Source organism: Oryzias latipes, chromosome 13 (assembly GCF_053564925.1).
Source record: "Oryzias latipes strain Hd-rR chromosome 13, Olatipes_Hd-rR_3.1".
NCBI classification, from domain to species: Eukaryota; Metazoa; Chordata; class Actinopteri; order Beloniformes; family Adrianichthyidae; genus Oryzias; species Oryzias latipes.
In genome coordinates, this window is record NC_136249.1 from 3830214 (window position 1) to 3850912 (window position 20699).

Consider the following 20699-nt stretch of genomic DNA (forward strand, 5'->3'; position numbering starts at 1 on the left):
AGGAAATTTGCTTAGGCTCAGGGATTCTTGTGATAAGCAAGAAAAATACTTAGGTGCACTTCATGTGTAAACAGCTCTCTGTCGTAGTCAAACTTAGCCTATAGCAAATTGGTCCAAATCAAGACAAAGGAATCCATCTTTGTGTGTGAGAGGAGAGTGTCTCTTTTGCAATACAAATTCAAACAGCCATTCCTTAGCTACACCAATGTAACACAAAAGATGCATGGTCCTAAACTTCCATTTTAAGTTGACTTACCTCTACTGAAGGAAAAGTCACAAAACATGACGAGTGTTTAATGATGCTCACCAAAAATACTAACGTTGAGTGCTGTTTCAACCAAAATATACGTAAAAGAGGTTTACCACCAACTATCTGAAAATAGTTTATGCAAAAAAAGCATCAAGAGGATAGGACACAGAAAACAGAGCAAACAATAAACACGAGCAACAGGGTGCAACCAGAAGCACTTTCCAATCTGATACATTTCTTTCCCAAACCTACCTATTGCATTGACAAACTACAAGTGGACAACACAAGTGGCTTGAGTAGCTCAGTTGGTAGAGCATCAGACTTTTAATCTGAGGGTCCAGGGTTCAAGTCCCTGTTCAAGTGCCACACTATGGATGTAGCAGGAAATACAGGTGCTGTGCAAGCTCTTGAATTGCTTCCTTATATTGGACAGCAGTGCTAAAACTGCTACATTTCACACCTGTTACCAGCCAGTTCTTTTGCTCTTGCAACAATGGCCTGGCCCATTCCTCTCAACTGTACCACATGAATCAATAACAGCCCATTGTCAATAAAAAAAAGCTCTTTTGGAAGCCGAAATAGCTCAGCTGGGAGAGCGCTAGACTGAAGATCTAGAGGTCCTTGGTTCAATCCCGAGTTTCGGCAATCACGTACTTCTCCGTTTACATTTAATACTCAGTCACATCAATACTCGTATGTTAAATGTGTGCGATTCCCACTCTTACCATGCTCTCAAAAGCTCTCATTCCTGGCTTTTTCCTGGAATTTCCCATTTCCTTTATCCAACAATGCCACTTATTCACAAAATCGCTTCCCGTTTGCATATCAAATAAATACATATACACATACACACCTTTTTTAAACGCATACTTCCCACCATGCTTCCATCCACTTGCCACTGATTAGTGGCTTTCTGTTTGTGCAAAAGTGGATGAAACAGAGAGAGCAATCACATAAGTAAACGGTCCAACCCATGGCAGCTTAGTGTGTACCCTTAGTGTGTAGCCAAGTGAATGGCTCATTAATAAGCCACTGTGGCACAAAGATGGGCTCTTGGGCTATAGAGGGGGACTTTTCCCTGAGCAAATTTGCTTAGGCTCAGGGATTCTTGTGATAAGCAAGAAAAATACTTAGGTGCACTTCATGTGTAAACAGCTCTCTGTCGTAGTCAAACTTAGCCTATAGCAAATTGGTCCAAATCAAGACAAAGGAATCCATCTTTGTGTGTGAGAGGAGAGTGTCTCTTTTGCAATACAAATTCAAACAGCCATTCCTTAGCTACACCAATGTAACACAAAAGATGCATGGTCCTAAACTTCCATTTTAAGTTGACTTACCTCTACTGAAGGAAAAGTCACAAAACATGACGAGTGTTTAATGATGCTCACCAAAAATACTAACGTTGAGTGCTGTTTCAACCAAAATATACGTAAAAGAGGTTTACCACCAACTATCTGAAAATAGTTTATGCAAAAAAAGCATCAAGAGGATAGGACACAGAAAACAGAGCAAACAATAAACACGAGCAACAGGGTGCAACCAGAAGCACTTTCCAATCTGATACATTTCTTTCCCAAACCTACCTATTGCATTGACAAACTACAAGTGGACAACACAAGTGGCTTGAGTAGCTCAGTTGGTAGAGCATCAGACTTTTAATCTGAGGGTCCAGGGTTTGAGTCCCTGTTCAAGTGCCACACTATGGATGTAGCAGGAAATACAGGTGCTGTGCAAGCTCTTGAATTGCTTCCTTATATTGGACAGCAGTGCTAAAACTGCTACATTTCACACCTGTTACCAGCCAGTTCTTTTGCTCTTGCAACAATGTCCTGGCCCATTCCTCTCAACTGTACCAAATGATTCAATAACAGCCCATTGTCAATAAAAAAAGCTCTTTTGGAAGCCGAAATAGCTCAGCTGGGAGAGCGCTAGACTGAAGATCTAGAGGTCCTTGGTTCAATCCCGAGTTTCGGCAATCACGTACTTCTCCGTTTACATTTAATACTCAGTCACATCAATACTCGTATGTTAAATGTCTGTGATTCCCACTCTTACCATGCTCTCATTCCTGGCTTTTTCCTGGAATTTTCCATTTCCTTTATCCAACAATGTCACTTATTCACAAAATCGCTTCCCGTTTGCATATCAAATAAATACATATACACATACACACCTTTTTTAAACGCATACTTCCCACCATGCTTCCATCCACTTGCCACTGATTAGTGGCTTTCTGTTTGTGCAAAAGTGGATGAAACAGAGAGAGCAATCACATAAGTAAACGGTCCAACCCATGGCAGCTTAGTGTGTACCCTTAGTGTGTAGCCAAGTGAATGGCTCATTAATAAGCCACTGTGGCACAAAGATGGGCTCTTGGGCTATAGAGGGGGACTTTTCCCTGAGGAAATTTGCTTAGGCTCAGGGATTCTTGTGATAAGCAAGAAAAATACTTAGGTGCACTTCATGTGTAAACAGCTCTCTGTCGTAGTCAAACTTAGCCTATAGCAAATTGGTCCAAATCAAGACAAAGGAATCCATCTTTGTGTGTGAGAGGAGAGTGTCTCTTTTGCAATACAAATTCAAACAGCCATTCCTTAGCTACACCAATGTAACACAAAAGATGCATGGTCCTAAACTTCCATTTTAAGTTGACTTACCTCTACTGAAGGAAAAGTCACAAAACATGACGAGTGTTTAATGATGCTCACCAAAAATACTAACGTTGAGTGCTGTTTCAACCAAAATATACGTAAAAGAGGTTTACCACCAACTATCTGAAAATAGTTTATGCAAAAAAAGCATCAAGAGGATAGGACACAGAAAACAGAGCAAACAATAAACACGAGCAACAGGGTGCAACCAGAAGCACTTTCCAATCTGATACATTTCTTTCCCAAACCTACCTATTGCATTGACAAACTACAAGTGGACAACACAAGTGGCTTGAGTAGCTCAGTTGGTAGAGCATCAGACTTTTAATCTGAGGGTCCAGGGTTTGAGTCCCTGTTCAAGTGCCACACTATGGATGTAGCAGGAAATACAGGTGCTGTGCAAGCTCTTGAATTGCTTCCTTATATTGGACAGCAGTGCTAAAACTGCTACATTTCACACCTGTTACCAGCCAGTTCTTTTGCTCTTGCAACAATGTCCTGGCCCATTCCTCTCAACTGTACCAAATGATTCAATAACAGCCCATTGTCAATAAAAAAAGCTCTTTTGGAAGCCGAAATAGCTCAGCTGGGAGAGCGCTAGACTGAAGATCTAGAGGTCCTTGGTTCAATCCCGAGTTTCGGCAATCACGTACTTCTCCGTTTACATTTAATACTCAGTCACATCAATACTCGTATGTTAAATGTGTGCGATTCCCACTCTTACCATGCTCTCAAAAGCTCTCATTCCTGGCTTTTTCCTGGAATTTCCCATTTCCTTTATCCAACAATGCCACTTATTCACAAAATCGCTTCCCGTTTGCATATCAAATAAATACATATACACATACACACCTTTTTTAAACGCATACTTCCCACCATGCTTCCATCCACTTGCCACTGATTAGTGGCTTTCTGTTTGTGCAAAAGTGGATGAAACAGAGAGAGCAATCACATAAGTAAACGGTCCAACCCATGGCAGCTTAGTGTGTACCCTTAGTGTGTAGCCAAGTGAATGGCTCATTAATAAGCCACTGTGTTACAAAGATGGGCCGTTGGGCTATAGAGGGGGACTTTTCCCTGAGGAAATTTGCTTAGGCTTAGGGATTCTTGTGATAAGCAAGAAAAATACTTAGGTGCACTTCATGTGTAAACAGCTCTCTGTCGTAGTCAAACTTAGCCTATAGCAAATTGGTCCAAATCAAAACAAAGGAATCCATCTTTGTGTGTGAGAGGAGAGTGTCTCTTTTGCAATACAAATTCAAACAGCCATTCCTTAGCTACACCAATGTAACACAAAAGATGCATGGTGCTAAACTTCCATTTTAAGTTGACTTACCTCTACTGAAGGAAAAGTCACAAAACATGACGAGTGTTTAATGATGCTCACCAAAAATACTAACGTTGAGTGCTGTTTCAACCAAAATATACGTAAAAGAGGTTTACCACCAACTATCTGAAAATAGTTTATGCTAAAAAAGCATCAAGAGGATGGGACACAGAAGACAGAGCAAACAATAAACACGAGCAACAGGGTGCAACCAGAAGCACTTTCCAATCTGATACATTTCTTTCCCAAACCTACCTATTGCATTGACAAACTACAAGTGGACAACACAAGTGGCTTGAGTAGCTCAGTTGGTAGAGCATCAGACTTTTAATCTGAGGGTCCAGGGTTCAAGTCCCTGTTCAAGTGCCACACTATGGATGTAGCAGGAAATACAGGTGCTGTGCAAGCTCTTGAATTGCTTTCTTACATTGGACAGCAGTGCTAAAACTGCAACATTTCACACCTGTTACCAGCCAGTTCTTTTGCTCTTGCAACAATGGCCTGGCCCATTCCTCTCAACTGTACCACATGAATCAATAACAGCCCATTGTCAATAAAAAAAGCTCTTTTGGAAGCCGAAATAGCTCAGCTGGGAGAGCGCTAGACTGAAGATCTAGAGGTCCTTGGTTCAATCCCGAGTTTCGGCAATCACGTACTTCTCCGTTTACATTTAATACTCAGTCACATCAATACTCGTATGTTAAATGTGTGCGATTCCCACTCTTACCATGCTCTCAAAAGCTGTCATTCCTGGCTTTTTCCTGGAATTTCCCATTTCCTTTATCCAACAATGCCACTTATTCACAAAATCGCTTCCCGTTTGCATATCAAATAAATACATATACACATACACACCTTTTTTAAACGCATACTTCCCACCATGCTTCCATCCACTTGCCACTGATTAGTGGCTTTCTATTTGTGCAAAAGTGGATGAAACAGAGAGAGCAATCACATAAGTAAACGGTCCAACCCATGGCAGCTTAGTGTGTACCCTTAGTGTGTAGCCAAGTGAATGGCTCATTAATAAGCCACTGTGGCACAAAGATGGGCTCTTGGGCTATAGAGGGGGACTTTTCCCTCAGGAAATTTGCTTAGGCTCAGGGATTCTTGTGATAAGCAAGAAAAATACTTAGGTGCACTTCATGTGTAAACAGCTCTCTGTCGTAGTCAAACTTAGCCTATAGCAAATTGGTCCAAATCAAGACAAAGGAATCCATCTTTGTGTGTGAGAGGAGAGTGTCTCTTTTGCAATACAAATTCAAACAGCCATTCCTTAGCTACACCAATGTAACACAAAAGATGCATGGTCCTAAACTTCCATTTTAAGTTGACTTACCTCTACTGAAGGAAAAGTCACAAAACATGACGAGTGTTTAATGATGCTCACCAAAAATACTAACGTTGAGTGCTGTTTCAACCAAAATATACGTAAAAGAGGTTTACCACCAACTATCTGAAAATAGTTTATGCTAAAAAAGCATCAAGAGGATAGGACAAAGAAAACAGAGCAAACAATAAACACAAGCAACAGGGTGCAACCAGAAGCACTTTCCAATCTGATACATTTCTTTCCCAAACCTACCTATTGCATTGACAAACTACAAGTGGACAACACAAGGTGCTTGAGTAGCTCAGTTGGTAGAGCATCAGACTTTTAATCTGAGGGTCCAGGGTTCGAGTCCCTGTTCAAGTGTTACACTATGGATGTAGCAGGAAATACAGGTGCTGTGCAAGCTCTTGAATTGCTTCGTTATATTGGAAAGCAGTACTAAAATTGCTACATTTCACACCTATTACCAGCCAGTTCTTTTGCTCTTGCAACAATGTCCTGGCCCATTCCTCTCAACTGTACCACATGATTCAAAAACAGCCCGTTGTCAATAAAAAAAGCTCTTTTGGAAGCCGAAATAGCTCAGCTGGGAGAGCGCTAGACTGAAGATCTAGAGGTCCTTGGTTCAATCCCGAGTTTCTGCAATCACGTACTTCTCCGTTTACATTTAATACTCAGTCACATCAATACTCGTATGTTAAATGTGTGTGATTCCCACTCTTACCATGCTCTCATTCCTGGCTTTTTCCTGGAATTTCCCATTTCCTTTATCCAACAATGCCACTTATTCACAAAATCGCTTCCCGTTTGCATATCAAATAAATACATATACACATACACACCTTTTTTAAACGCATACTTCCCACCATGCTTCCATCCACTTGCCACTGATTAGTGGCTTTCTGTTTGTGCAAAAGTGGATGAAACAGAGAGAGCAATCACATAAGTAAACGGTCCAACCCATGGCAGCTTAGTGTGTACCCTTAGTGTGTAGCCAAGTGAATGGCTCATTAATAAGCCACTGTGGCACAAAGATGGGCTCTTGGGCTATAGAGGGGGACTTTTCCCTGAGGAAATTTGCTTAGGCTCAGGGATTCTTGTGATAAGCAAGAAAAATACTTAGGTGCACTTCATGTGTAAACAGCTCTCTGTCGTAGTCAAACTTAGCCTATAGCAAATTGGTCCAAATCAAGACAAAGGAATCCATCTTTGTGTGTGAGAGGAGAGTGTCTCTTTTGCAATACAAATTCAAACAGCCATTCCTTAGCTACACCAATGTAACACAAAAGATGCATGGTCCTAAACTTCCATTTTAAGTTGACTTACCTCTACTGAAGGAAAAGTCACAAAACATGACGAGTGTTTAATGATGCTCACCAAAAATACTAACGTTGAGTGCTGTTTCAACCAAAATATACGTAAAAGAGGTTTACCACCAACTATCTGAAAATAGTTTATGCTAAAAAAGCATCAAGAGGATAGGACACAGAAAACAGAGCAAACAATAAACACGAGCAATAGGGTGCAACCAGAAGCACTTTCCAATCTGATACATTTCTTTCCCAAACCTACCTATTGCATTGACAAACTACAAGTGGACAACACAAGTGGCTTGAGTAGCTCAGTTGGTAGAGCATCAGACTTTTAATCTGAGGGTCCAGGGTTTGAGTCCCTGTTCAAGTGCCACACTATGGATGTAGCAGGAAATACAGGTGCTGTGCAAGCTCTTGAATTGCTTCCTTATATTGGACAGCAGTGCTAAAACTGCTACATTTCACACCTGTTACCAGCCAGTTCTTTTGCTCTTGCAACAATGGCCTGGCCCATTCCTCTCAACTGTACCACATGAATCAATAACAGCCCATTGTCAATAAAAAAAAGCTCTTTTTGTAGCCGAAATAGCTCAGCTGGGAGAGCGCTAGACTGAAGATCTAGCGGTCCTTGGTTCAATCCCGAGTTTCGGCAATCACGTACTTCTCCGTTTACATTTAATACTCAGTCACATCAATACTCGTATGTTAAATGTGTGCGATTCCCACTCTTACCATGCTCTCATTCCTGGCTTTTTCCTGGAATGTCCCATTTCCTTCATCCAACAATGCCACTTATTCACAAAATCGCTTCCCGTTTGCATATCAAATAAATACATATACACATACACACCTTTTTTAAACGCATACTTCCCACCATGCTTCCATCCACTTGCCACTGATTAGTGGCTTTCTGTTTGTGCAAAAGTGGATGAAACAGAGAGAGCAATTACATAAGTAAACGGTCCAACCCATGGCAGCTTAGTGTGTACCCTTAGTGTGTAGCCAAGTGAATGGCTCATTAATAAGCCACTGTGTTACAAAGATGGGCTCTTGGGCTATAGAGGGGGACTTTTCCCTGAGGAAATTTGCTTAGGCTCAGGGATTCTTGTGATAAGCAAGAAAAATACTTAGGTGCACTTCAGGTGTAAACAGCTCTCTGTCGTAGTCAAACTTAGCCTATAGCAAATTGGTCCAAATCAAAACAAAGGAATCCATCTTTGTGTGTGAGAGGAGAGTGTCTCTTTTGCAATACAAATTCAAACAGCCATTCCTTAGCTACACCAATGTAACACAAAAGATGCATGGTCCTAAACTTCCATTTTAAGTTGACTTACCTCTACTGAAGGAAAAGTCACAAAACATGACGAGTGTTTACTGATGCTCACCAAAAATACTAACGTTGAGTGCTGTTTCAACCAAAATATACGTAAAAGAGGTTTACCACCAACTATCTGAAAATAGTTTATGCTAAAAAAGCATCAAGAGGATGGGACACAGAAGACAGAGCAAACAATAAACACGAGCAACAGGGTGCAACCAGAAGCACTTTCCAATCTGATACATTTCTTTCCCAAACCTACCTATTGCATTGACAAACTACAAGTGGACAACACAAGTGGCTTGAGTAGCTCAGTTGGTAGAGCATCAGACTTTTAATCTGAGGGTCCAGGGTTCAAGTCCCTGTTCAAGTGCCACACTATGGATGTAGCAGGAAATACAGGTGCTGTGCAAGCTCTTGAATTGCTTTCTTACATTGGACAGCAGTGCTAAAACTGCTACATTTCACACCTGTTACCAGCCAGTTCTTTTGCTCTTGCAACAATGGCCTGGCCCATTCCTCTCAACTGTACCACATGAATCAATAACAGCCCATTGTCAATAAAAAAAGGTCTTTTGGAAGCCGAAATAGCTCAGCTGGGAGAGCGCTAGACTGAAGATCTAGAGGTCCTTGGTTCAATCCCGAGTTTCGGCAATCACGTACTTCTCCGTTTACATTTAATACTCAGTCACATCAATACTCGTATGTTAAATGTGTGCGATTCCCACTCTTACCATGCTCTCAAAAGCTCTCATTCCTGGCTTTTCCTGGAATTTCCCATTTCCTTTATCCAACAATGCCACTTATTCACAAAATCGCTTCCCGTTTGCATATCAAATAAATACATATACACATACACACCTTTTTTAAACGCATACTTCCCACCATGCTTCCATCCACTTGCCACTGATTAGTGGCTTTCTGTTTGTGCAAAAGTGGATGAAACAGAGAGAGCAATCGCATAAGTAAACGGTCCAACCCATGGCAGCTTAGTGTGTACCCTTAGTGTGTAGCCAAGTGAATGGCTCATTAATAAGCCACTGTGGCACAAAGATGGGCTCTTGGGCTATAGAGGGGGACTTTTCCCTGAGGAAATTTGCTTAGGCTCAGGGATTCTTGTGATAAGCAAGAAAAATACTTAGGTGCACTTCATGTGTAAACAGCTCTCTGTCGTAGTCAAACTTAGCCTATAGCAAATTGGTCCAAATCAAGACAAAGGAATCCATCTTTGTGTGTGAGAGGAGAGTGTCTCTTTTGCAATACAAATTCAAACAGCCATTCCTTAGCTACACCAATGTAACACAAAAGATGCATGGTCCTAAACTTCCATTTTAAGTTGACTTACCTCTACTAAAGGAAAAGTCACAAAACATGACGAGTGTTTAATGATGCTCACCAAAAATACTAAGGTTGAGTGCTGTTTCAACCAAAATATACGTAAAAGAGGTTTACCACCAACTATCTGAAAATAGTTTATGCTAAAAAAGCATCAAGAGGATAGGACACAGAAAACAGAGCAAACAATAAACACGAGCAATAGGGTGCAACCAGAAGCACTTTCCAATCTGATACATTTCTTTCCCAAACCTACCTATTGCATTGACAAACTACAAGTGGACAACACAAGTGGCTTGAGTAGCTCAGTTGGTAGAGCATCAGACTTTTAATCTGAGGGTCCAGGGTTTGAGTCCCTGTTCAAGTGCCACACTATGGATGTAGCAGGAAATACAGGTGCTGTGCAAGCTCTTGAATTGCTTCCTTATATTGGACAGCAGTGCTAAAACTGCTACATTTCACACCTGTTACCAGCCACTTCTTTTGCTCTTGCAACAATGTCCTGGCCCATTCCTCTCAACTGTACCAAATGATTCAATAACAGCCCATTGTCAATAAAAAAAGGTCTTTTGGAAGCCGAAATAGCTCAGCTGGGAGAGCGCTAGACTGAAGATCTAGAGGTCCTTGGTTCAATCCCGAGTTTCGGCAATCACGTACTTCTCCGTTTACATTTAATACTCAGTCACATCAATACTCGTATGTTAAATGTGTGCGATTCCCACTCTTACCATGCCCTCAAAAGCTCTCATTCCTGGCTTTTTCCTGGAATGTCCCATTTCCTTTATCCAACAATGCCACTTATTCACAAAATCGCTTCCCGTTTGCATATCAAATAAATACATATACACATACACACCTTTTTTAAACGCATACTTCCCACCATGCTTCCATCCACTTGCCACTGATTAGTGGCTTTCTGTTTGTGCAAAAGTGGATGAAACAGAGAGAGCAATCACATAAGTAAACGGTCCAACCCATGGCAGCTTAGTGTGTACCCTTAGTGTGTAGCCAAGTGAATGGCTCATTAATAAGCCACTGTGGCACAAAGATGGGCTCTTGGGCTATAGAGGGGGACTTTTCCCTGAGGAAATTTGCTTAGGCTCAGGGATTCTTGTGATAAGCAAGAAAAATACTTAGGTGCACTTCATGTGTAAACAGCTCTCTGTCGTAGTCAAACTTAGCCTATAGCAAATTGGTCCAAATCAAGACAAAGGAATCCATCTTTGTGTGTGAGAGGAGAGTGTCTCTTTTGCAATACAAATTCAAACAGCCATTCCTTAGCTACACCAATGTAACACAAAAGATGCATGGTCCTAAACTTCCATTTTAAGTTGACTTACCTCTACTGAAGGAAAAGTCACAAAACATGACGAGTGTTTACTGATGCTCACCAAAAATACTAACGTTGAGTGCTGTTTCAACCAAAATATACATAAAAGAGGTTTACCACCAACTATCTGAAAATAGTTTATGCTAAAAAAGCATCAAGAGGATAGGACAAAGAAAACAGAGCAAACAATAAACACGAGCAACAGGGTGCAACCAGAAGCACTTTCCAATCTGATACATTTATTTCCCAAACCTACCTATTGCATTGACAAACTACAAGTGGACAACACAAGTGGCTTGAGTAGCTCAGTTGGTAGAGCATCAGACTTTTAATCTGAGGGTCCAGGGTTTGAGTCCCTGTTCAAGTGCCACACTATGGATGTAGCAGGAAATACAGGTGCTGTGCAAGCTCTTGAATTGCTTCCTTATATTGGACAGCAGTGCTAAAACTGCTACATTTCACACCTGTTACCAGCCAGTTCTTTTGCTCTTGCAACAATGGCCTGGCCCATTCCTCTCAACTGTACCACATGAATCAATAACAGCCCATTGTCAATAAAAAAAAGCTCTTTTTGTAGCCGAAATAGCTCAGCTGGGAGAGCGCTAGACTGAAGATCTAGCGGTCCTTGGTTCAATCCCGAGTTTCGGCAATCACGTACTTCTCCGTTTACATTTAATACTCAGTCACATCAATACTCGTATGTTAAATGTGTGCGATTCCCACTCTTACCATGCTCTCATTCCTGGCTTTTTCCTGGAATGTCCCATTTCCTTCATCCAACAATGCCACTTATTCACAAAATCGCTTCCCGTTTGCATATCAAATAAATACATATACACATACACACCTTTTTTAAACGCATACTTCCCACCATGCTTCCATCCACTTGCCACTGATTAGTGGCTTTCTGTTTGTGCAAAAGTGGATGAAACAGAGAGAGCAATTACATAAGTAAACGGTCCAACCCATGGCAGCTTAGTGTGTACCCTTAGTGTGTAGCCAAGTGAATGGCTCATTAATAAGCCACTGTGTTACAAAGATGGGCTCTTGGGCTATAGAGGGGGACTTTTCCCTGAGGAAATTTGCTTAGGCTCAGGGATTCTTGTGATAAGCAAGAAAAATACTTAGGTGCACTTCAGGTGTAAACAGCTCTCTGTCGTAGTCAAACTTAGCCTATAGCAAATTGGTCCAAATCAAAACAAAGGAATCCATCTTTGTGTGTGAGAGGAGAGTGTCTCTTTTGCAATACAAATTCAAACAGCCATTCCTTAGCTACACCAATGTAACACAAAAGATGCATGGTCCTAAACTTCCATTTTAAGTTGACTTACCTCTACTGAAGGAAAAGTCACAAAACATGACGAGTGTTTACTGATGCTCACCAAAAATACTAACGTTGAGTGCTGTTTCAACCAAAATATACGTAAAAGAGGTTTACCACCAACTATCTGAAAATAGTTTATGCTAAAAAAGCATCAAGAGGATGGGACACAGAAGACAGAGCAAACAATAAACACGAGCAACAGGGTGCAACCAGAAGCACTTTCCAATCTGATACATTTCTTTCCCAAACCTACCTATTGCATTGACAAACTACAAGTGGACAACACAAGTGGCTTGAGTAGCTCAGTTGGTAGAGCATCAGACTTTTAATCTGAGGGTCCAGGGTTCAAGTCCCTGTTCAAGTGCCACACTATGGATGTAGCAGGAAATACAGGTGCTGTGCAAGCTCTTGAATTGCTTTCTTACATTGGACAGCAGTGCTAAAACTGCTACATTTCACACCTGTTACCAGCCAGTTCTTTTGCTCTTGCAACAATGGCCTGGCCCATTCCTCTCAACTGTACCACATGAATCAATAACAGCCCATTGTCAATAAAAAAAGGTCTTTTGGAAGCCGAAATAGCTCAGCTGGGAGAGCGCTAGACTGAAGATCTAGAGGTCCTTGGTTCAATCCCGAGTTTCGGCAATCACGTACTTCTCCGTTTACATTTAATACTCAGTCACATCAATACTCGTATGTTAAATGTGTGCGATTCCCACTCTTACCATGCTCTCAAAAGCTCTCATTCCTGGCTTTTCCTGGAATTTCCCATTTCCTTTATCCAACAATGCCACTTATTCACAAAATCGCTTCCCGTTTGCATATCAAATAAATACATATACACATACACACCTTTTTTAAACGCATACTTCCCACCATGCTTCCATCCACTTGCCACTGATTAGTGGCTTTCTGTTTGTGCAAAAGTGGATGAAACAGAGAGAGCAATCGCATAAGTAAACGGTCCAACCCATGGCAGCTTAGTGTGTACCCTTAGTGTGTAGCCAAGTGAATGGCTCATTAATAAGCCACTGTGGCACAAAGATGGGCTCTTGGGCTATAGAGGGGGACTTTTCCCTGAGGAAATTTGCTTAGGCTCAGGGATTCTTGTGATAAGCAAGAAAAATACTTAGGTGCACTTCATGTGTAAACAGCTCTCTGTCGTAGTCAAACTTAGCCTATAGCAAATTGGTCCAAATCAAGACAAAGGAATCCATCTTTGTGTGTGAGAGGAGAGTGTCTCTTTTGCAATACAAATTCAAACAGCCATTCCTTAGCTACACCAATGTAACACAAAAGATGCATGGTCCTAAACTTCCATTTTAAGTTGACTTACCTCTACTAAAGGAAAAGTCACAAAACATGACGAGTGTTTAATGATGCTCACCAAAAATACTAAGGTTGAGTGCTGTTTCAACCAAAATATACGTAAAAGAGGTTTACCACCAACTATCTGAAAATAGTTTATGCTAAAAAAGCATCAAGAGGATAGGACACAGAAAACAGAGCAAACAATAAACACGAGCAATAGGGTGCAACCAGAAGCACTTTCCAATCTGATACATTTCTTTCCCAAACCTACCTATTGCATTGACAAACTACAAGTGGACAACACAAGTGGCTTGAGTAGCTCAGTTGGTAGAGCATCAGACTTTTAATCTGAGGGTCCAGGGTTTGAGTCCCTGTTCAAGTGCCACACTATGGATGTAGCAGGAAATACAGGTGCTGTGCAAGCTCTTGAATTGCTTCCTTATATTGGACAGCAGTGCTAAAACTGCTACATTTCACACCTGTTACCAGCCACTTCTTTTGCTCTTGCAACAATGTCCTGGCCCATTCCTCTCAACTGTACCAAATGATTCAATAACAGCCCATTGTCAATAAAAAAAGGTCTTTTGGAAGCCGAAATAGCTCAGCTGGGAGAGCGCTAGACTGAAGATCTAGAGGTCCTTGGTTCAATCCCGAGTTTCGGCAATCACGTACTTCTCCGTTTACATTTAATACTCAGTCACATCAATACTCGTATGTTAAATGTGTGCGATTCCCACTCTTACCATGCCCTCAAAAGCTCTCATTCCTGGCTTTTTCCTGGAATGTCCCATTTCCTTTATCCAACAATGCCACTTATTCACAAAATCGCTTCCCGTTTGCATATCAAATAAATACATATACACATACACACCTTTTTTAAACGCATACTTCCCACCATGCTTCCATCCACTTGCCACTGATTAGTGGCTTTCTGTTTGTGCAAAAGTGGATGAAACAGAGAGAGCAATCACATAAGTAAACGGTCCAACCCATGGCAGCTTAGTGTGTACCCTTAGTGTGTAGCCAAGTGAATGGCTCATTAATAAGCCACTGTGGCACAAAGATGGGCTCTTGGGCTATAGAGGGGGACTTTTCCCTGAGGAAATTTGCTTAGGCTCAGGGATTCTTGTGATAAGCAAGAAAAATACTTAGGTGCACTTCATGTGTAAACAGCTCTCTGTCGTAGTCAAACTTAGCCTATAGCAAATTGGTCCAAATCAAGACAAAGGAATCCATCTTTGTGTGTGAGAGGAGAGTGTCTCTTTTGCAATACAAATTCAAACAGCCATTCCTTAGCTACACCAATGTAACACAAAAGATGCATGGTCCTAAACTTCCATTTTAAGTTGACTTACCTCTACTGAAGGAAAAGTCACAAAACATGACGAGTGTTTACTGATGCTCACCAAAAATACTAACGTTGAGTGCTGTTTCAACCAAAATATACATAAAAGAGGTTTACCACCAACTATCTGAAAATAGTTTATGCTAAAAAAGCATCAAGAGGATAGGACAAAGAAAACAGAGCAAACAATAAACACGAGCAACAGGGTGCAACCAGAAGCACTTTCCAATCTGATACATTTATTTCCCAAACCTACCTATTGCATTGACAAACTACAAGTGGACAACACAAGTGGCTTGAGTAGCTCAGTTGGTAGAGCATCAGACTTTTAATCTGAGGGTCCAGGGTTCAAGTCCCTGTTCAAGTGCCACACTATGGATGTAGCAGGAAATACAGGTGCTGTGCAAGCTCTTGAATTGCTTCCTTATATTGGACAGCAGTGCTAAAACTGCTACATTTCACACCTGTTACCAGCCAGTTCTTTTGCTCTTGCAACAATGGCCTGGCCCATTCCTCTCAACTGTACCACATGAATCAATAACAGCCCATTGTCAATAAAAAAAAGCTCTTTTTGTAGCCGAAATAGCTCAGCTGGGAGAGCGCTAGACTGAAGATCTAGCGGTCCTTGGTTCAATCCCGAGTTTCGGCAATCACGTACTTCTCCGTTTACATTTAATACTCAGTCACATCAATACTCGTATGTTAAATGTGTGCGATTCCCACTCTTACCATGCTCTCATTCCTGGCTTTTTCCTGGAATGTCCCATTTCTTTCATCCAACAATGCCACTTATTCACAAAATCGCTTCCCGTTTGCATATCAAATAAATACATATACACATACACACCTTTTTTAAACGCATACTTCCCACCATGCTTCCATCCACTTGCCACTGATTAGTGGCTTTCTGTTTGTGCAAAAGTGGATGAAACAGAGAGAGCAATCACATAAGTAAACGGTCCAACCCATGGCAGCTTAGTGTGTACCCTTAGTGTGTAGCCAAGTGAATGGCTCATTAATAAGCCACTGTGTTACAAAGATGGGCTCTTGGGCTATAGAGGGGGACTTTTCCCTGAGGAAATTTGCTTAGGCTCAGGGATTCTTGTGATAAGCAAGAAAAATACTTAGGTGCACTTCAGGTGTAAACAGCTCTCTGTCGTAGTCAAATTTAGCCTATAGCAAATTGGTCCAAATCAAAACAAAGGAATCCATCTTTGTGTGTGAGAGGAGAGTGTCTCTTTTGCAATACAAATTCAAACAGCCATTCCTTAGCTACACCAATGTAACACAAAAGATGCATGGTCCTAAACTTCCATTTTAAGTTGACTTACCTCTACTGAAGGAAAAGTCACAAAACATGACGAGTGTTTACTGATGCTCACCAAAAATACTAACGTTGAGTGCTGTTTCAACCAAAATATACGTAAAAGAGGTTTACCACCAACTATCTGAAAATAGTTTATGCTAAAAAAGCATCAAGAGGATGGGACACAGAAGACAGAGCAAACAATAAACACGAGCAACAGGGTGCAACAAGAAGCACTTTCCAATCTGATACATTTCTTTCCCAAACCTACCTATTGCATTGACAAACTACAAGTGGACAACACAAGTGGCTTGAGTAGCTCAGTTGGTAGAGCATCAGACTTTTAATCTGAGGGTCCAGGGTTCAAGTCCCTGTTCAAGTGCCACACTATGGATGTAGCAGGAAATACAGGTGCTGTGCAAGCTCTTGAATTGCTTTCTTACATTGGACAGCAGTGCTAAAACTGCTACATTTCACACCTGTTACCAGCCAGTTCTTTTGCTCTTGCAACAATGTCCTGGCCCATTCCTCTCAACTGTACCACATGAATCAATAACAGCCCATTGTCAATAAAAAAAGGTCTTTTGGAAGCCGAAATAGCTCAGCTGGGAGAGCGCTAGACTGAAGATCTAGAGGTCCTTGGTTCAATCCCGAGTTTCGGCAATCACGTACTTCTCCGTTTACATTTAATACTCAGTCACATCAATACTCGTATGTTAAATGTGTGCGATTCCCACTCTTACCATGCTCTCAAAAGCTCTCATTCCTCGCTTTTCCTGGAATTTCCCATTTCCTTTATCCAACAATGCCACTTATTCACAAAATCGCTTCCCGTTTGCATATCAAATAAATACATATACACATACACACCTTTTTTAAATGCATACTTCCCACCATGCTTCCATCCACTTGCCACTGATTAGTGGCTTTCTGTTTGTGCAAAAGTGGATGAAACAGAGAGAGCAATCGCATAAGTAAACGGTCCAACCCATGGCAGCTTAGTGTGTACCCTTAGTGTGTAGCCAAGTGAATGGCTCATTAATAAGCCACTGTGGCACAAAGATGGGCTCTTGGGCTATAGAGGGGGACTTTTCCCTGAGGAAATTTGCTTAGGCTCAGGGATTCTTGTGATAAGCAAGAAAAATACTTAGGTGCACTTCATGTGTAAACAGCTCTCTGTCGTAGTCAAACTTAGCCTATAGCAAATTGGTCCAAATCAAGACAAAGGAATCCATCTTTGTGTGTGAGAGGAGAGTGTCTCTTTTGCAATACAAATTCAAACAGCCATTCCTTAGCTACACCAATGTAACACAAAAGATGCATGGTCCTAAACTTCCATTTTAAGTTGACTTACCTCTACTGAAGGAAAAGTCACAAAACATGACGAGTGTTTAATGATGCTCACCAAAAATACTAACGTTGAGTGCTGTTTCAACCAAAATATACATAAAAGAGGTTTACCACCAACTATCTGAAAATAGTTTATGCTAAAAAAGCATCAAGAGGATAGGACAAAGAAAACAGAGCAAACAATAAACACGAGCAACAGGGTGCAACCAGAAGCACTTTCCAATCTGATACATTTCTTTCCCAAACCTACCTATTGCATTGACAAACTACAAGTGGACAACACAAGTGGCTTGAGTAGCTCAGTTGGTAGAGCATCAGACTTTTAATCTGAGGGTCCAGGGTTCAAGTCCCTGTTCAAGTGCCACACTATGGATGTAGCAGGAAATACAGGTGCTGTGCAAGCTCTTGAATTGCTTCCTTATATTGGACAGCAGTGCTAAAACTGCTACATTTCACACCTGTTACCAGCCAGTTCTTTTGCTCTTGCAACAATGGCCTGGCCCATTCCTCTCAACTGTACCACATGAATCAATAACAGCCCATTGTCAATAAAAAAAAGCTCTTTTTGTAGCCGAAATAGCTCAGCTGGGAGAGCGCTAGACTGAAGATCTAGAGGTCCTTGGTTCAATCCCGAGTTTCCGCAATCACGTACTTCTCCGTTTACATTTAATACTCAGTCACATCAATACTCGTATGTTAAATGTGTGCGATTCCCACTCTTACCATGCTCTCATTCCTGGCTTTTTCCTGGAATGTCCCATTTCCTTCATCCAACAATGCCACTTATTCACAAAATCGCTTCCCGTTTGCATATCAAATAAATACATATACACATACACACCTTTTTTAAACGCATACTTCCCACCATGCTTCCATCCACTTGCCACTGATTAGTGGCTTTCTGTTTGTGCAAAAGTGGATGAAACAGAGAGAGCAATCACATAAGTAAACGGTCCAACCCATGGCAGCTTAGTGTGTACCCTTAGTGTGTAGCCAAGTGAATGGCTCATTAATAAGCCACTGTGTTACAAAGATGGGCTCTTGGGCTATAGAGGGGGACTTTTCCCTGAGGAAATTTGCTTAGGCTCAGGGATTCTTGTGATAAGCAAGAAAAATACTTAGGTGCACTTCAGGTGTAAACAGCTCTCTGTCGTAGTCAAACTTAGCCTATAGCAAATTGGTCCAAATCAAAACAAAGGAATCCATCTTTGTGTGTGAGAGGAGAGTGTCTCTTTTGCAATACAAATTCAAACAGCCATTCCTTAGCTACACCAATGTAACACAAAAGATGCATGGTCCTAAACTTCCATTTTAAGTTGACTTACCTCTACTGAAGGAAAAGTCACAAAACATGACGAGTGTTTACTGATGCTCACCAAAAATACTAACGTTGAGTGCTGTTTCAACCAAAATATACGTAAAAGAGGTTTACCACCAACTATCTGAAAATAGTTTATGCTAAAAAAGCATCAAGAGGATAGGACACAGAAAACAGAGCAAACAATAAACACGAGCAACAGGGTGCAACCAGAAGCACTTTCCAATCTGATACATTTATTTCCCAAACCTACCTATTGCATTGACAAACTACAAGTGGACAACACAAGTGGCTTGAGTAGCTCAGTTGGTAGAGCATCAGACTTTTAATCTGAGGGTCCAGGGTTCAAGTGCCACACTATGGATGTAGCAGGAAATACAGGTGCTGTGCAAGCTCTTGAATTGCTTCCTTATATTGGACAGCAGTGCTAAAACTGCTACATTTCACACCTGTTACCAGCCAGTTCTTTTGCTCTTGCAACAATGGCCTGGCCCATTCCTCTCAACTGTACCACATGAATCAATAACAGCCCATTGTCAATAAAAAAAGGTCTTTTGGAAGCCGAAATAGCTCAGCTGGGAGAGCGCTAGACTGAAGATCTAGAGGTCCTTGGTTCAATCCCGAGTTTCGGCAATCACGTACTTCTCCGTTTACATTTAATACTCAGTCACATCAATACTCGTATGTTAAATGTGTGCGATTCCCACTCTTACCATGCTCTCAAAAGCTCTCATTCCTGGCTTTTTCCTGGAATTTCCCATTTCCTTTATCCAACAATGCCACTTATTCACAAAATCGCTTCCCGTTTGCATATCAAATAAATACATATACACATACACACCTTTTTTAAACGCATACTTCCCACCATGCTTCCATCCACTTGCCACTGATTAGTGGCTTTCTGTTTGTGCAAAAGTGGATGAAACAGAGAGAGCAATCACATAAGTAAACGGTCCAACCCATGGCAGCTTAGTGTGTACCCTTAGTGTGTAGCCAAGTGAATGGCTCATTAATAAGCCACTGTGGCACAAAGATGGGCTCTTGGGCTATAGAGGGGGACTTTTCCCTGAGGAAATTTGCTTAGGCTCAGGGATTCTTGTGATAAGCAAGAAAAATACTTAGGTGCACTTCATGTGTAAACAGCTCTCTGTCGTAGTCAAACTTAGCCTATAGCAAATTGGTCCAAATCAAGACAAAGGAATCCATCTTTGTGTGTGAGAGGAGAGTGTCTCTTTTGCAATACAAATTCAAACAGCCATTCCTTAGCTACACCAATGTAACACAAAAGATGCATGGTCCTAAACTTCCATTTTAAGTTGACTTACCTCTACTGAAGGAAAAGTCACAAAACATGACGAGTGTTTAATGATGCTCACCAAAAATACTAACGTTGAGTGCTGTTTCAACCAAAATATACATAAAAGAGGTTTACCACCAACTATCTGAAAATAGTTTATGCTAAAAAAGCATCAAGAGGATAGGACACAGAAAACAGAGCAAACAATAAACACGAGCAACAGGGTGCAACCAGAAGCACTTTCCAATCTGATACATTTCTTTCCCAAACCTACCTATTGCATTGACAAACTACAAGTGGACAACACAAGTGGCTTGAGTAGCTCAGTTGGTAGAGCATCAGACTTTTAATCTGAGGGTCCAGGGTTCAAGTCCCTGTTCAAGTGCCACACTATGGATGTAGCAGGAAATACAGGTGCTGTGCAAGCTCTTCAATTGCTTCCTTATATTGGACAGCAGTGCTAAAACTGCTACATTTCACACCTGTTACCAGCCAGTTCTTTTGCTCTTGCAACAATGTCCTGGCCCATTCCTCTCAACTGTACCACATGAATCAATAACAGCCCATTGTCAATAAAAAAAGCTCTTTTTG

The 20699-nt window shown here is 41.2% G+C and overlaps 28 non-coding genes across 28 annotated transcripts; all 28 read left to right on the forward strand.

The window, feature by feature from the left end:
* Positions 1-540: 540 nt before the first annotated feature.
* Positions 541-613, forward strand: trnak-uuu (transfer RNA lysine (anticodon UUU)). The gene has a single exon. It is a non-coding gene; the product is annotated as a tRNA-Lys (tRNA).
* Positions 614-822: 209 nt separating this feature from the next.
* Positions 823-895, forward strand: trnaf-gaa (transfer RNA phenylalanine (anticodon GAA)). Its single transcript has one exon. It is a non-coding gene; the product is annotated as a tRNA-Phe (tRNA).
* Positions 896-1871: 976 nt separating this feature from the next.
* On the forward strand, positions 1872-1944 carry trnak-uuu (transfer RNA lysine (anticodon UUU)). Its single transcript has one exon. It is a non-coding gene; the product is annotated as a tRNA-Lys (tRNA).
* A 208-nt stretch (positions 1945-2152) lies between these two features.
* Positions 2153-2225, forward strand: trnaf-gaa (transfer RNA phenylalanine (anticodon GAA)). The gene has a single exon. It is a non-coding gene; the product is annotated as a tRNA-Phe (tRNA).
* Positions 2226-3191: 966 nt separating this feature from the next.
* On the forward strand, positions 3192-3264 carry trnak-uuu (transfer RNA lysine (anticodon UUU)). Its single transcript has one exon. It is a non-coding gene; the product is annotated as a tRNA-Lys (tRNA).
* A 208-nt stretch (positions 3265-3472) lies between these two features.
* trnaf-gaa (transfer RNA phenylalanine (anticodon GAA)) lies at positions 3473-3545 on the forward strand. The gene has a single exon. It is a non-coding gene; the product is annotated as a tRNA-Phe (tRNA).
* A 976-nt stretch (positions 3546-4521) lies between these two features.
* On the forward strand, positions 4522-4594 carry trnak-uuu (transfer RNA lysine (anticodon UUU)). Its single transcript has one exon. It is a non-coding gene; the product is annotated as a tRNA-Lys (tRNA).
* Positions 4595-4802: 208 nt separating this feature from the next.
* trnaf-gaa (transfer RNA phenylalanine (anticodon GAA)) lies at positions 4803-4875 on the forward strand. The gene has a single exon. It is a non-coding gene; the product is annotated as a tRNA-Phe (tRNA).
* Positions 4876-5851: 976 nt separating this feature from the next.
* On the forward strand, positions 5852-5924 carry trnak-uuu (transfer RNA lysine (anticodon UUU)). Its single transcript has one exon. It is a non-coding gene; the product is annotated as a tRNA-Lys (tRNA).
* A 1247-nt stretch (positions 5925-7171) lies between these two features.
* Positions 7172-7244, forward strand: trnak-uuu (transfer RNA lysine (anticodon UUU)). The gene has a single exon. It is a non-coding gene; the product is annotated as a tRNA-Lys (tRNA).
* A 209-nt stretch (positions 7245-7453) lies between these two features.
* trnaf-gaa (transfer RNA phenylalanine (anticodon GAA)) lies at positions 7454-7526 on the forward strand. The gene has a single exon. It is a non-coding gene; the product is annotated as a tRNA-Phe (tRNA).
* Positions 7527-8492: 966 nt separating this feature from the next.
* On the forward strand, positions 8493-8565 carry trnak-uuu (transfer RNA lysine (anticodon UUU)). The gene has a single exon. It is a non-coding gene; the product is annotated as a tRNA-Lys (tRNA).
* A 208-nt stretch (positions 8566-8773) lies between these two features.
* Positions 8774-8846, forward strand: trnaf-gaa (transfer RNA phenylalanine (anticodon GAA)). Its single transcript has one exon. It is a non-coding gene; the product is annotated as a tRNA-Phe (tRNA).
* Positions 8847-9821: 975 nt separating this feature from the next.
* trnak-uuu (transfer RNA lysine (anticodon UUU)) lies at positions 9822-9894 on the forward strand. Its single transcript has one exon. It is a non-coding gene; the product is annotated as a tRNA-Lys (tRNA).
* A 208-nt stretch (positions 9895-10102) lies between these two features.
* trnaf-gaa (transfer RNA phenylalanine (anticodon GAA)) lies at positions 10103-10175 on the forward strand. The gene has a single exon. It is a non-coding gene; the product is annotated as a tRNA-Phe (tRNA).
* A 976-nt stretch (positions 10176-11151) lies between these two features.
* On the forward strand, positions 11152-11224 carry trnak-uuu (transfer RNA lysine (anticodon UUU)). The gene has a single exon. It is a non-coding gene; the product is annotated as a tRNA-Lys (tRNA).
* A 209-nt stretch (positions 11225-11433) lies between these two features.
* trnaf-gaa (transfer RNA phenylalanine (anticodon GAA)) lies at positions 11434-11506 on the forward strand. The gene has a single exon. It is a non-coding gene; the product is annotated as a tRNA-Phe (tRNA).
* Positions 11507-12472: 966 nt separating this feature from the next.
* Positions 12473-12545, forward strand: trnak-uuu (transfer RNA lysine (anticodon UUU)). Its single transcript has one exon. It is a non-coding gene; the product is annotated as a tRNA-Lys (tRNA).
* Positions 12546-12753: 208 nt separating this feature from the next.
* On the forward strand, positions 12754-12826 carry trnaf-gaa (transfer RNA phenylalanine (anticodon GAA)). Its single transcript has one exon. It is a non-coding gene; the product is annotated as a tRNA-Phe (tRNA).
* Positions 12827-13801: 975 nt separating this feature from the next.
* On the forward strand, positions 13802-13874 carry trnak-uuu (transfer RNA lysine (anticodon UUU)). The gene has a single exon. It is a non-coding gene; the product is annotated as a tRNA-Lys (tRNA).
* A 208-nt stretch (positions 13875-14082) lies between these two features.
* On the forward strand, positions 14083-14155 carry trnaf-gaa (transfer RNA phenylalanine (anticodon GAA)). Its single transcript has one exon. It is a non-coding gene; the product is annotated as a tRNA-Phe (tRNA).
* Positions 14156-15131: 976 nt separating this feature from the next.
* Positions 15132-15204, forward strand: trnak-uuu (transfer RNA lysine (anticodon UUU)). The gene has a single exon. It is a non-coding gene; the product is annotated as a tRNA-Lys (tRNA).
* Positions 15205-15413: 209 nt separating this feature from the next.
* Positions 15414-15486, forward strand: trnaf-gaa (transfer RNA phenylalanine (anticodon GAA)). The gene has a single exon. It is a non-coding gene; the product is annotated as a tRNA-Phe (tRNA).
* Positions 15487-16452: 966 nt separating this feature from the next.
* trnak-uuu (transfer RNA lysine (anticodon UUU)) lies at positions 16453-16525 on the forward strand. Its single transcript has one exon. It is a non-coding gene; the product is annotated as a tRNA-Lys (tRNA).
* Positions 16526-16733: 208 nt separating this feature from the next.
* trnaf-gaa (transfer RNA phenylalanine (anticodon GAA)) lies at positions 16734-16806 on the forward strand. Its single transcript has one exon. It is a non-coding gene; the product is annotated as a tRNA-Phe (tRNA).
* A 975-nt stretch (positions 16807-17781) lies between these two features.
* trnak-uuu (transfer RNA lysine (anticodon UUU)) lies at positions 17782-17854 on the forward strand. Its single transcript has one exon. It is a non-coding gene; the product is annotated as a tRNA-Lys (tRNA).
* Positions 17855-19371: 1517 nt separating this feature from the next.
* Positions 19372-19444, forward strand: trnaf-gaa (transfer RNA phenylalanine (anticodon GAA)). Its single transcript has one exon. It is a non-coding gene; the product is annotated as a tRNA-Phe (tRNA).
* A 976-nt stretch (positions 19445-20420) lies between these two features.
* On the forward strand, positions 20421-20493 carry trnak-uuu (transfer RNA lysine (anticodon UUU)). The gene has a single exon. It is a non-coding gene; the product is annotated as a tRNA-Lys (tRNA).
* Positions 20494-20699: the final 206 nt, after the last annotated feature.